A 10,745-nucleotide genomic window follows, 5' to 3' on the forward strand; every position below is an offset into this window, starting at 1 on the left:
AGCTGGCGCTGTGGCTTCTTTCACGATATTTCTCTGCCTCTTTGTCTCTCTTTTTTTTTAATTTTTTTTTAATCTTTATTTATTTGTTGGGTAGAGATAGAAATTGAGAGGGAAGGGAGTGATAGAGAGGAAGAGAGGGAGAGAGACACCTGCAGCCCTGCTTCACCACTTATGAAGCTTTCCGCCTGCATATGGGGGCTGGGGGCTCGAACCTGGGTCCTTGCGCACTGTAACGTGTGCTAAACCAGGTGCGCCACCACCTGGCCCCCTCTTTGTTTCTTTATAGCCAAGGAAAAAATAATCCTGGCCTGGTGAAGCTCAGGCATTGAGAAAAAAGGAAGAAGGAAGAGGAGGAGGAAAAAAAGGTAAGAAAAAGAAAGGATGAGGGGCTGGACAGTGATACACCTGGTTGAACACACACATTACTGTGCACAAGTACTAGGATTCAAGCCCCTTATGCCCACCTTTTGGTAGGGGTAAGCTTCACTGTTGCAAGGCACAAGGTGTATCCCTCTCTTTCCCTATCTTTCCCTTCCCTTTGAAATTCTCTCTCTCCAAAATAAATAATATAATTTTAAAAAATTAATGAAAAAATATTATACACATTATTATAGAACCTGGTTTCAAGCCCCTAATCCCCACCTGCAGGGGCTGGGGCGAAGCTTCAAGAGTGGTGAAGCAATGCTGCAGATGTCTTTCACCCTCCATTTTTTAAAAATTTAAATTAAATTAATTTTTTTTTTTTTTGCCTCTGGGTTCTTGCTGAGGCTCGGTGCCTGCACTACGAATCCACTGATCCTGGAGGCTATTTTTTTCCCTTTTGTTGCCCTTGTTTATCGTTGTTATTGCTGTCGTTGATGTTGGATAGGACAAAGACAAATGGAGACCCCCACATATATATATATTTTTAACAAAACACTGCTCAACTGTCGTTTATGGTGGTGCAGGGGATTAAACCTAGGACTTGGGAGCCTCTGGCATGAGAGTCTGTTTGCATAACCATTATGCTTGGGTTGCATTGGATCGACCTTCTCGTGGTGCATCCCGTGAGTACCTATTCATTGGGGAAACTGACGATCCTTCCTAGCCGACTGAATCCACATGGATCCCAGTCACTTTCAAAGCCAGCAACAAGCAGCTCCTGACAGCTTTGCTGTTGACTGGCTATGGAAGAAGGGCAAACGCTAGAAGAAGAAACCATTATGCTATCTCTCCCTGCCCTCACCCTCTATCTCTGTCTCTTCCTTCCCTCTCAGTTTGTGTCTGTATAAAAAAATAAATATTGGGAGTTGGGCAGTAGCCAGTGGGTTAAGCGCAGGTGGCGCAAAGTGCAAGGGTTGGCGTAAGGATCCCGGTTCGAGCCCCGGCTCCCCACCTGCAGGGGAGTTGCTTGACAGGCAGTGAAGCAGGTCTGCAGGTGTCTATCTTTCTCTCCCCCTCTCTGTCTTCCCCTCCTCTCTCCATTTCTCTCTGCCAACAATGATGACATCAGTAATTACAACAAGGCCAACAAAAGGGAATAAATAAATAAATACAAATTATTTTTTTTAAAAGGAGATAGCATAATGGCTATGCAAAAGACTTTCATGCCCGAGACACCAGAGTTCCCAGATTTAATACAACCCCACTAAAAGCCAGAGCTGAGCAGTGCTCTTGTCTTTATCTTTCTGTATTTCTCTCTTCATTGAAATAAATAAATTAATATAAAAAAATAAAGAATAAAAACCCGAAGAGTGAGGATTAAAGGGGAAAAAAGAGGGGAGCTGGAGAGACAGCATAATGGTTATGCAAAAAACTTTCATGCTTGAGACTCCAAAGTCCCAAATTCAATCCCAAGCACCACCATAAACCAGAGATCAGCAGTGCTCTGGTAGCTCTTTGTGTGTATCTTTCTTCCTGTGTCTCTCTGTCATTAAAAATAAATAAAGGGAGGGGGTCGGGCGGTGGCGCAGTGGGTTAAGCGCATGTGGCGCAAAGCGCAGGGACCGGCGTAAGGATCCCGGTTCGAGCCCCCGGCTCCCCACCTGCAGGGGAGTCGCTTCACAGGCGGTGAAGCAGGTCTGCAGGTGTCTTTCTCTCCCCTTCTCTGTCTTCCCCTCCTCTCTCCATTTCTCTCTGTCCTATCCAACAACGAATTGCGTCAACAAGGACAATAATAATAGCCACAACGATGCTACAACAAGGGCAACAAAAGGGGGGGAAAAATGGCCTCCAGGAGCGGTGGATTCATGGTGCAGGCACCGAGCCCAGCAATAACCCTGGAGGAGGAAGACAAAATAAATAAATAAATAAATAAATAAATAAATAAATAAAGGGAGTCGGGTGGTGGTGCAGTGGGTTAAGCGCACGTGGCGCAAAGCGCAGGGACCGGCGTAAGGATCCCGGTTCGAGCCCCCCCCCCACCTGCAGGGGAGTCGCTTCAAGGGTGGTGAAGCAGGTCTGCAGGTGTCTGTCTTTCTCTCCCCTCTCTCTCTGTCTTCCCCTCCTCTCTCCATTTCTCTCTGTCCTATCCAACAACAAAGCAACGTCAACAATGGCAATAATAACCGCAACTGGGATGCATTGGATCGACCTTCTCGTGATGCATCCTGTGAGTACCCATTCATTGGGGAAACTTGACGATCCTTCCTAGCCGACTGAATCCACATGGATCCCAGTCACTTTCAAAGCCAGCAACAAGCAGCTCCTGACAGCTTTCAAGCTGACCTGTTGACTGGCTACGGAAGAAGGGCAAACGCTAGAAGAAGAAGAATAACCCCAACGAGACTGCAACAACTAGGGCAACAAAAAGGGGGAAAAATGGCCTCCAGGAGCGGTGGATTCATGGTGCAGGCACCGAGCCCAGCAATAACCCTGGAGGAAAAATAAATAAATAAATAAATAAATAAATAAATAAATAAATAAAAAAAATAGGGGGGCTGGGTGGTAGTGCACTGGGTTAAGCACATATTAGTATGAAGCGCAAGGACCTGAGCAAGGATCCTGGTTCGAGCCCCCAGCTCCCCACCTGCAGGAGGGTGGCTTCATAATCAGGGGAAGCAAGTCTGCAGGTGTTTATCTTTCACTTTCCTTCTCCGTCTTCCCCTCCTTTCTCAATTTCTCTGTTTTATCCAACAACAACAAAAATGGAAAAGATGGCCACCAGGTGCAGTGGATTCATGGTGCAGGCACTGAGCCCTAGTGATAACCCTGGAAGCAATAAATAAATAAAATAAATTTTAAAAATATCAAAAAAAGATGAAATGGAATTGGAGTATTACACCAAAGTAAAAGACTCTGGGGTGGGTGGGTGGGTGGGGAGAATACAGGTCCATGAAAAATGATGAATGAAATAGTGGGGGTTGTATTGCTAAATGGGAATCTGGGGAATGTTATGCATGTAAAAAAAGAAGTAGAAACGCAAAGCAGAAATTGACTGAGTTTGGAGTATGGCACCAAAGTAAGAAAGCAGAAGTATACTAGAGTTTGCAGTGAGTACCTCCCTAATACTTCCTCTCCACTTTTCCAAGCTTTGGGTCCATGATTGCTCAACAATTTGTTTGGCTTTGTATGTTAACTCTCTTTTCAGTCACCAGGTGCCAGGTGTCATCAGGATGCCGGCCAGACTTCCCTGGATTGAAGACACCACCAATGTGTCCTGGAGCTCAGCTTCCCCAGAGACCCATCCTACTAGGGAAAGAGAGAGGCAGACTGGGAGTATGGACCGACCAGTCAACGCCCATGTTCAGCGAGGAAGCAATTACAGAAGCCAGACCTTCTACCTTCTGCAACCCTCAATGACTCTGGGTCCATGCTCCCAGAGGGATAGAGAATGGGAAAGCTATCGGGGGAGGGGGTGGGATATGGAGATTGGGTGGTGGGAATTGTGTGGAGTTGTACCCCTCCTACCCCATGGTTTTGTTAATTAATCCTTTCTTAAATAAAAAAAAAATAAAAAAAATATCAAAAAAAGAGAGGGGAGGAGAATGGTGAGGTAGGGAATATGCTCCATTTTGAGCAGGAAGTCTATTTTTTTATTTTACTTTTCCTGGAAAACTGCACAGCTCAGGCTTGTGGTGTGGGGGGTTGAACCTGGGACTTCAGAACCTTAGGCATGAATTTTTATTTATTTATTTATTTATTTATTTACTTACTTATTTATTTTACCAAAGCACTACTCAACTCTGGCTTATGGTGATGCAGGGGATTGAACCTGGGACTTTGGAGCCTCAGTCATGAGAGTCTGTTTGCATAACCATTATGCTGTCTACCCTTCGCCCTTTGTTATGATAGTTTATCTTGAACAATTTTCAGACAAAACATTATAAAACATTTGTTTTGGAATTTACTGTAGGGAAATAATTTCATTTTCATGTTTCTTCAATAGTTGTACTTTTAGTCACCATTATGCTATCTCCCCTGCCCTGAACATTTTTTCCAATTGGTTTGGTTCACAAAGGTGAGGGTCCACTGGATGGTATCTGACTATGTTCACAACCTTATGATCTTTTTGTCAAGTGAGGAGGCTGGTTTCCAGGTGCTTCCTGGCTTTGGGTACATACCAATCCACGTAACTTCCTATGTAAATTTTTGCAAGTCTCAATACCTAGAGTATTCTGCCTTCTACTATTTTTTTGTTTTTGTTAAATAATTTTTTTAAATTATTTTCATTTACTTTATTTTAATGAGAAAGAGTAGACACAGAGGGAAAGATACTGAGAGAAAGAGACCAGAACACTGCTCAGTTCTGGCTTATGGTGGCGCTGGGTATTGAACCTGAGATCTCAGGGGCTCAGGCTTTTAAGGCAATTGCATAGCCATTATGCTATCTCTCCAGCCCCCTATTATTTTTTTTTCTAACAAAAACCCCCTCAGCATAGTACCTGATCCACTGTAGTGTTCACTGTAACTCATCTGAAATGAACACTGTCCTTTCCAGTGTTGAATTCCTTTCCTTTTCTTCCTATTCTTCTGCTGAGTTAGCAATATTCACTTATTGGGTGCTGGGAGACAGCTCACTCAGTAGTGCCTTACCATGTCTGAGGCCCTGAGTTAGAGACCTTGCACCACATGGGAGCACATTGGACAGCACCATCGGGGAGCTCCAGGGATGTGGAGTTGTGCTATGGCGTCTCTCCTCATCCTACTTCTCCCTCTTTCTAAAATTAAAAACAATGAAAAAATTGGCTCCGGCAGGGGAGGGATGCTCAGTTTATATTGTGCATACATGATACCCTGGGTTTATTCAAGGGCTGACCAAATAACTCACTTGGATAGTGCCTGCTCCCACTACACTGGAGGAAGCTTTGGTGCTGTGGTCTCTTTCACTAACTCTTTCTGCTACTTCATCTTCCTTCCTTCCTTCCTTCCTTCATTTCTTTCTTTTTCTTGTAATTGCCACCAGGATTATCACTGAGACCTGGTGCTGACACTATAAACCCACCACACCTGGCAGTCAATTTTTCCCCTATTTTGTTAGAAAGCACAGAAAGCAATGAGAGGGGGAGGAGAGAGGGCGGTGAGAGAAAGAGAGATAAGTGCATACCTCCAGACCTGCTTCACCACAAGTGTTAATGTTCCCCCTCCCTCATTGAAGTTGGGAACTGGGTCTCAATCCTGGGTCCTTGTGCAGGGTGATGAACATGTGCATTCTACCCAACCTGTGCCCCCATCTCTGTCTTGTTCTATTTTAAGAAAAAAAAAAGTTATCCTGAAGCAGTGAAGTCCCAGTGATGAAAAGAAATATTGCTGCACCCAAATAAATCGCTTATTATTGTTTCTTGGGCATAGAACTGGATTTCAATAGGTTACGTAGCCATCTGTTTTGCAGGTAGTGGAATGGGCCAAAAAGAGGAAGGGACTCCTCTGAGGCCCCTGCTGGACCTGCACTCTTGCTTAGCCATTTCCAAGCAGAGTCCTGGTCTCCAACCTCTCTCAGAATGGAAGAGAAAGCCATGGGTGAGGACCTGGTCAGGGTCACTTGGTCGGGGGTGGGTGGCCTCTATGCCCAAGGTTCTTTCTTTAACAATTTTATTTACTTTTTTTTTTTTAGCTTTCAGCTATAACCCTTCTTTTTTTTTCTTTCTTTATTAGGGAATTAATGTTTTACATTCAACAGTAAATACAATAGTTTGCACATGCATAACATTCCCCAGATTCCCATATAACAATACAACCCCCACTAGGTCCTCTATCATCCTTCATGGACCTGTATTCTCCCCACCCACCCACCCCAGAGTCTTTTACTTTGGTGCGATATGCCAATTCCAGTTCAGGTTCTACTTGTGTTTTCGTTTCTGATCTTGTTTTTCAACTTCTGCCTGAGAGTGAGATCATCCCATATTCATCCTTCTGTTTCTGACTTATTTCACTTAATATGAATTTTTCGAGGTCCATCCAAGATCGGCTGAAAACGGTGAAGTCACCATTTTTTACAGCTAAGTAGAATTCCATTGTGTATATAGACCACAACTTGCTCAGCCACTCATCTGTTGTTGGACACCTAGGTTGCTTCCAGGTTTTGGTTATTACAAATTGTGCTGCCAAGAACATATGTGTACACAGATCTTTTATGATGGATGTGTTGGGTTCCTTAGGATGTATCCCTAGGAGAGGAATTGCAGGATCGTAGGGTAGGTCCATTTCTAGCCTTCTGAGAGTTCTCCAGACTGTTCTCCACAGAGGTTGGACCAACTGACATTCCCACCAGCAGTGTAGGAGGGTTCCTTTGACCCCACACCCTCTCCAGCGTTTGCTGCTGTTGCCTTTTCTGATGTATGACATTCTCACAGGAGTGAAGTGATATCTCATTGTTGTCTTTATTTGCAATTCTCTGACAATCAAAGACTTGGAGCATTTTTTCATGTTTTTTTCGGCCTTTTGGATCTCTTCTATGGTGAATATTCTGTCCATGTCTTCTCCTCATTTTTGGATAGGGTTATTTGTTTTCTTGTTGTTGAGATTGGCAAGCTATTTATATATTCTGGTTATTAACCTTTTGTCTGATGTATGGTATGTAAAGATCTTCTCCCATTCTGTGAGGGGTCTCTTAGTTTGGGTAGTGGTTTCTTTTGCTGTACAGAAGCTTTTTAATTTGATGTAGTCCCATAGGTTTATACTTGCCTTAGTCTTCTTTGTAATTGGATTTGTTTAATTGAAAATGTCTTTAAAATTTATGCGGAAAAGAGTTCTGCCAATATTTTCCTCTAAGTATCTGATAGTTTGTGGTCTAACATCCAAGTCCTTGATCCACTTGGAATTTACTTTTGTATTTGGTGAAATACAGTGATTCAGTTTCATTCTTCTGCATGTTTCAACCCATTGTTTCCAACACCAAGAATTTTATTTTATTGATGAGAAAGATATGAGGTGAGAACAAACCAGACATTACTCTGGTACAGGAGCTGCTGAGGATTGAACTTGGCGCCTCATAGTTGAGAGTCCAGTGCCTTATCTGCTGCACCATCTCCCAGACCACCACCAAGGTTCTTCAGGGAAGACACTTCAGAGACCCACTCTTGCCTGTGGGACTCATAGGTACAGACTAGAGAGGCGGCATTGAGACATCGTGACCTTGGAGGACAGAGACTGGAAAGGATTATGGGAGTGTTATTGAAGATGCTGGGGTGCTGGGGGTATTTAACTACAGTGACAGGTCCTGATGGACGATTTCAGGAAATGGACAATGGGACCAAGGGACCTATTTCTTCAGGAAGAAGATATATATTCTTGCACCAGTACGAACTGGACAAGTCCTGATCTTATTTATTTATTCCCTTTTGTTGCACTTTTTAAAAAAATTATTTATTTATTCCATTTTGTTGTCTTTGTTGTTATTGATGTCATCATTGTAGGATAGAACAGAGAAATGGAGAGAAGAGGGATAGAGAGGGGGAGAGAAAGACAGACACCTGCAGACCTGCTTCACCGCCTGTGAAGTGACTCCCCTGCAGGTGGGGAGCCGGGGGCTTGAACCGGGATCCATACGCTGGTTCTTGAGCTTTGTACTACGTGCGCTTAACCCACTGTGCTACCGCCCGACTCCCTGTTGCACTTGTTTTATTGTTGTAGTTACTGATGTTGTAGTTGTTGGATAGGACAGAGAGAAATGGAGAGAAGAGGAGGGGAAGACAAAGGGGGGAGAGAGAAAGACAGACACTTGTAGACCTGCTTCACCACCTTCTTCTTCTTCTAGCATTTGCCCTTCTTCCGTAGCCAGTTAATGGCTTTGAAAGTGACTGGGGGAGGGGGTGGGTTATGGGGATTGGGTGTTGGGAATTGTGTGGAGTTGTACCCCTCCTACCTTATGCTTTTGTTCACTAATCCTTTCTTAAATAAAAAATTAAAAAAAAAAAAGTGACTGGGATCCATGTGGATTCAGTCGTCTAGGAAGGATCGTCAGTTTCCCCAATGAATGGGTACTCACGGGATGCACCACGGGAAGGTCGATCCAACGCATCCCAAAAGTGATGACTCCCCTGCAGGTGGCGAGCCTGGGTCTCAACCGGGATCGTTATGCCAGTCCTTGCACTTTGTGCCACCTGCTCTTAACCTGCTGCGCTACCACCCAACTCCCTTTTTTTTTTTTTTTTTTTTTAACTTTTGTTAACTTTTAATGACTGTTGTTAAATTCGGAGGCTCCAGCAGGCCGGGCTAGCTTCACGGGTGGGTAACAGAGACTCGAGGACACACGGCTGGGCAGGGAAGCTGTATTTCTTTATTCAAGAACAACGATTCATAAACTAAACCAAACTAATCACCAAACAGAACTCTGCTGCCTCCTTCTCCCGTGGCGGCGCCAACAACTCTCGAACTCTCCAACTCTGAAACTCTGGAACTCTCTCGGGGTTCCTTGGGGCAGGGACAAGCGGCCGCGAATCTAGCAGGACTGAACCAATTTTCTTGGCAGGGGGAGAGCTAGAACAAACCAATGTAAAGCATACAACAAATGACTGAAAGAAAACATCTAAAATCATAGTTTTTGGAAGAACCATTTGTTCTTGCCAGTCTTGTACCTTTCCTCAAACTTGACGTTTGCCTCTTGACGTGCCTTGCGTTTAAGGGCAGGATCTCGGAAGACATCCTTGTTGACAACAGTTTTGTCCAAGGGGATATCCACAGAGTACCTCGTGGGCATAAGGTGATAGTAATTATAAACTTTCATGAAAGACTTGATCTTTGACTGCTTGGTGATTTTCTTCTTGCTCATGGCAGCTGTCACTTTGTGTGGATAATGATCAATCCCAGCCACCAGAGTATGGCTGTATGGGCGGTCTGAGGTGCCATCATCAATGTTCTTCACGATGACGGCTTTGCATCCAGAGTAGTGTCTGGCAAACCAGCACCACCTTCCTGGGTTACATAAACTTGCCCATTTCAACAGCAGCAACCAGGGCCTACCCCGACTCCTCTTTATTTTTTATTTTTTTTTTAAAGATCTTATTTATTTATGAGAAAGATAGGAGGAGAAAGAACCAGACATCACTCTGGCACATGTGCTGCCGGGGATCGAACTCGGGACCTCATACTTGAGAGTCCAAAGTTTTACCACTGCGCCACCTCCCGGGCCACTTTAATTTTTTTTTTAATCTTTATTTATTGGATAGAGACAGCCAGAAATCAAGAAGAAAGGCGGAGATAGACAGGGAGAGAGAGAGAGAGAGAAGCAGAGACTGCAGGTGGGGACCCAGAGCTTGAACCCTGGTCCTTGTGCACTGTAACATGTGCACTCAACCAAGTGCACCACCACCCGTCCCCTGACAAATCCTGGTCTTTATCAGGATAGGAGACTTAATAGATGTCCCCAGCTATATACTTAAAAAAAATTATATATATATATGAGCCGGGTGGTGGTGCACCTGGTTGAGCACCTGTATTACAATGCGCAAGGACCTGGGTTGGAACCAGTGGTTCCCACCTGCAGGGGGAAAGCTTTACGAGTGGTGAAGCAGGGCTGCAGGTGTCTCTGTCTCTCTCCCTGGCTGTCTCTATCCAATAAATAAATATAATAATGAAAAATGTAATTAAAATATATATAATTTTAATTTAAATTTTATCATTTTTCTAGTTAGGGTCATGGTGCAGTTGGAATGTAAGTTTCTTTTTGCTAGTACCAACCAGGATGCCCAATGGTGAGTCTCTGAGGGCCGGGTGTTGGCGCACCTGGTTCTTCTTCTTCTTCTAGCGTTTGCCCTTCTTCCGTAGCCAGTCAACAGCGTCAGGTTGAGCCTGATGTCAAGTTACAAGACCTCCTTTGAATCTGGAGAGGTGGCAGTCGTTGACTATGTGGGTCATAGTCTGTCTGGAGCCGCAGGGGCAGTTCGGGTAGTCTCTGGCTCCCCAGCGATGGAACATAGTGGCGCACCGGCCATGGCCTGTTCGATAGCGATTGAGGAGGACCCAATCATAACGTGCTAGGTCAAAGCCGGGTTGACGCTTGCAGGGGTCTGTGATGAGGTGTTTGTTCTTTACCTCAGCTGACTGCCAACTCTGTTTCCAAGCGCACCTGGTTGAGCACATGTATTACAATGCGCAAGGACCTGGGTTGGAACCAGTGGTTCCCACCTGCAGGTGTTACAATGCACAAGGACCCAGGTTCGAGCCCCCGTCCTCACCTGCGGGGGGGGGGGGGGGGAAGCTTTGCGAATGGTGAAGCAGTGCTGTAGGTGTCTCTCTCCCTCTCTATCTCTTCCTTCCTCCCAATTTCTGGCTGTCTTCAATAAATAAATAATAAATAAATAAAGTCCGTCTGAATCGGAAGTGATCTC

General features: G+C 44.6%; 1 pseudogene; it reads right to left on the reverse strand.

The window, feature by feature from the left end:
* Positions 1-8,950: 8,950 nt before the first annotated feature.
* LOC103122328 (large ribosomal subunit protein eL27-like) lies at positions 8,951-9,353 on the reverse strand (annotated as a pseudogene).
* Between the last annotated feature and the right edge of the window lie 1,392 nt (positions 9,354-10,745).

The sequence above is a fragment of the Erinaceus europaeus genome, chromosome 2 (genome assembly GCF_950295315.1).
Source record: "Erinaceus europaeus chromosome 2, mEriEur2.1, whole genome shotgun sequence".
Classification (NCBI taxonomy): domain Eukaryota; kingdom Metazoa; phylum Chordata; class Mammalia; order Eulipotyphla; family Erinaceidae; genus Erinaceus; species Erinaceus europaeus.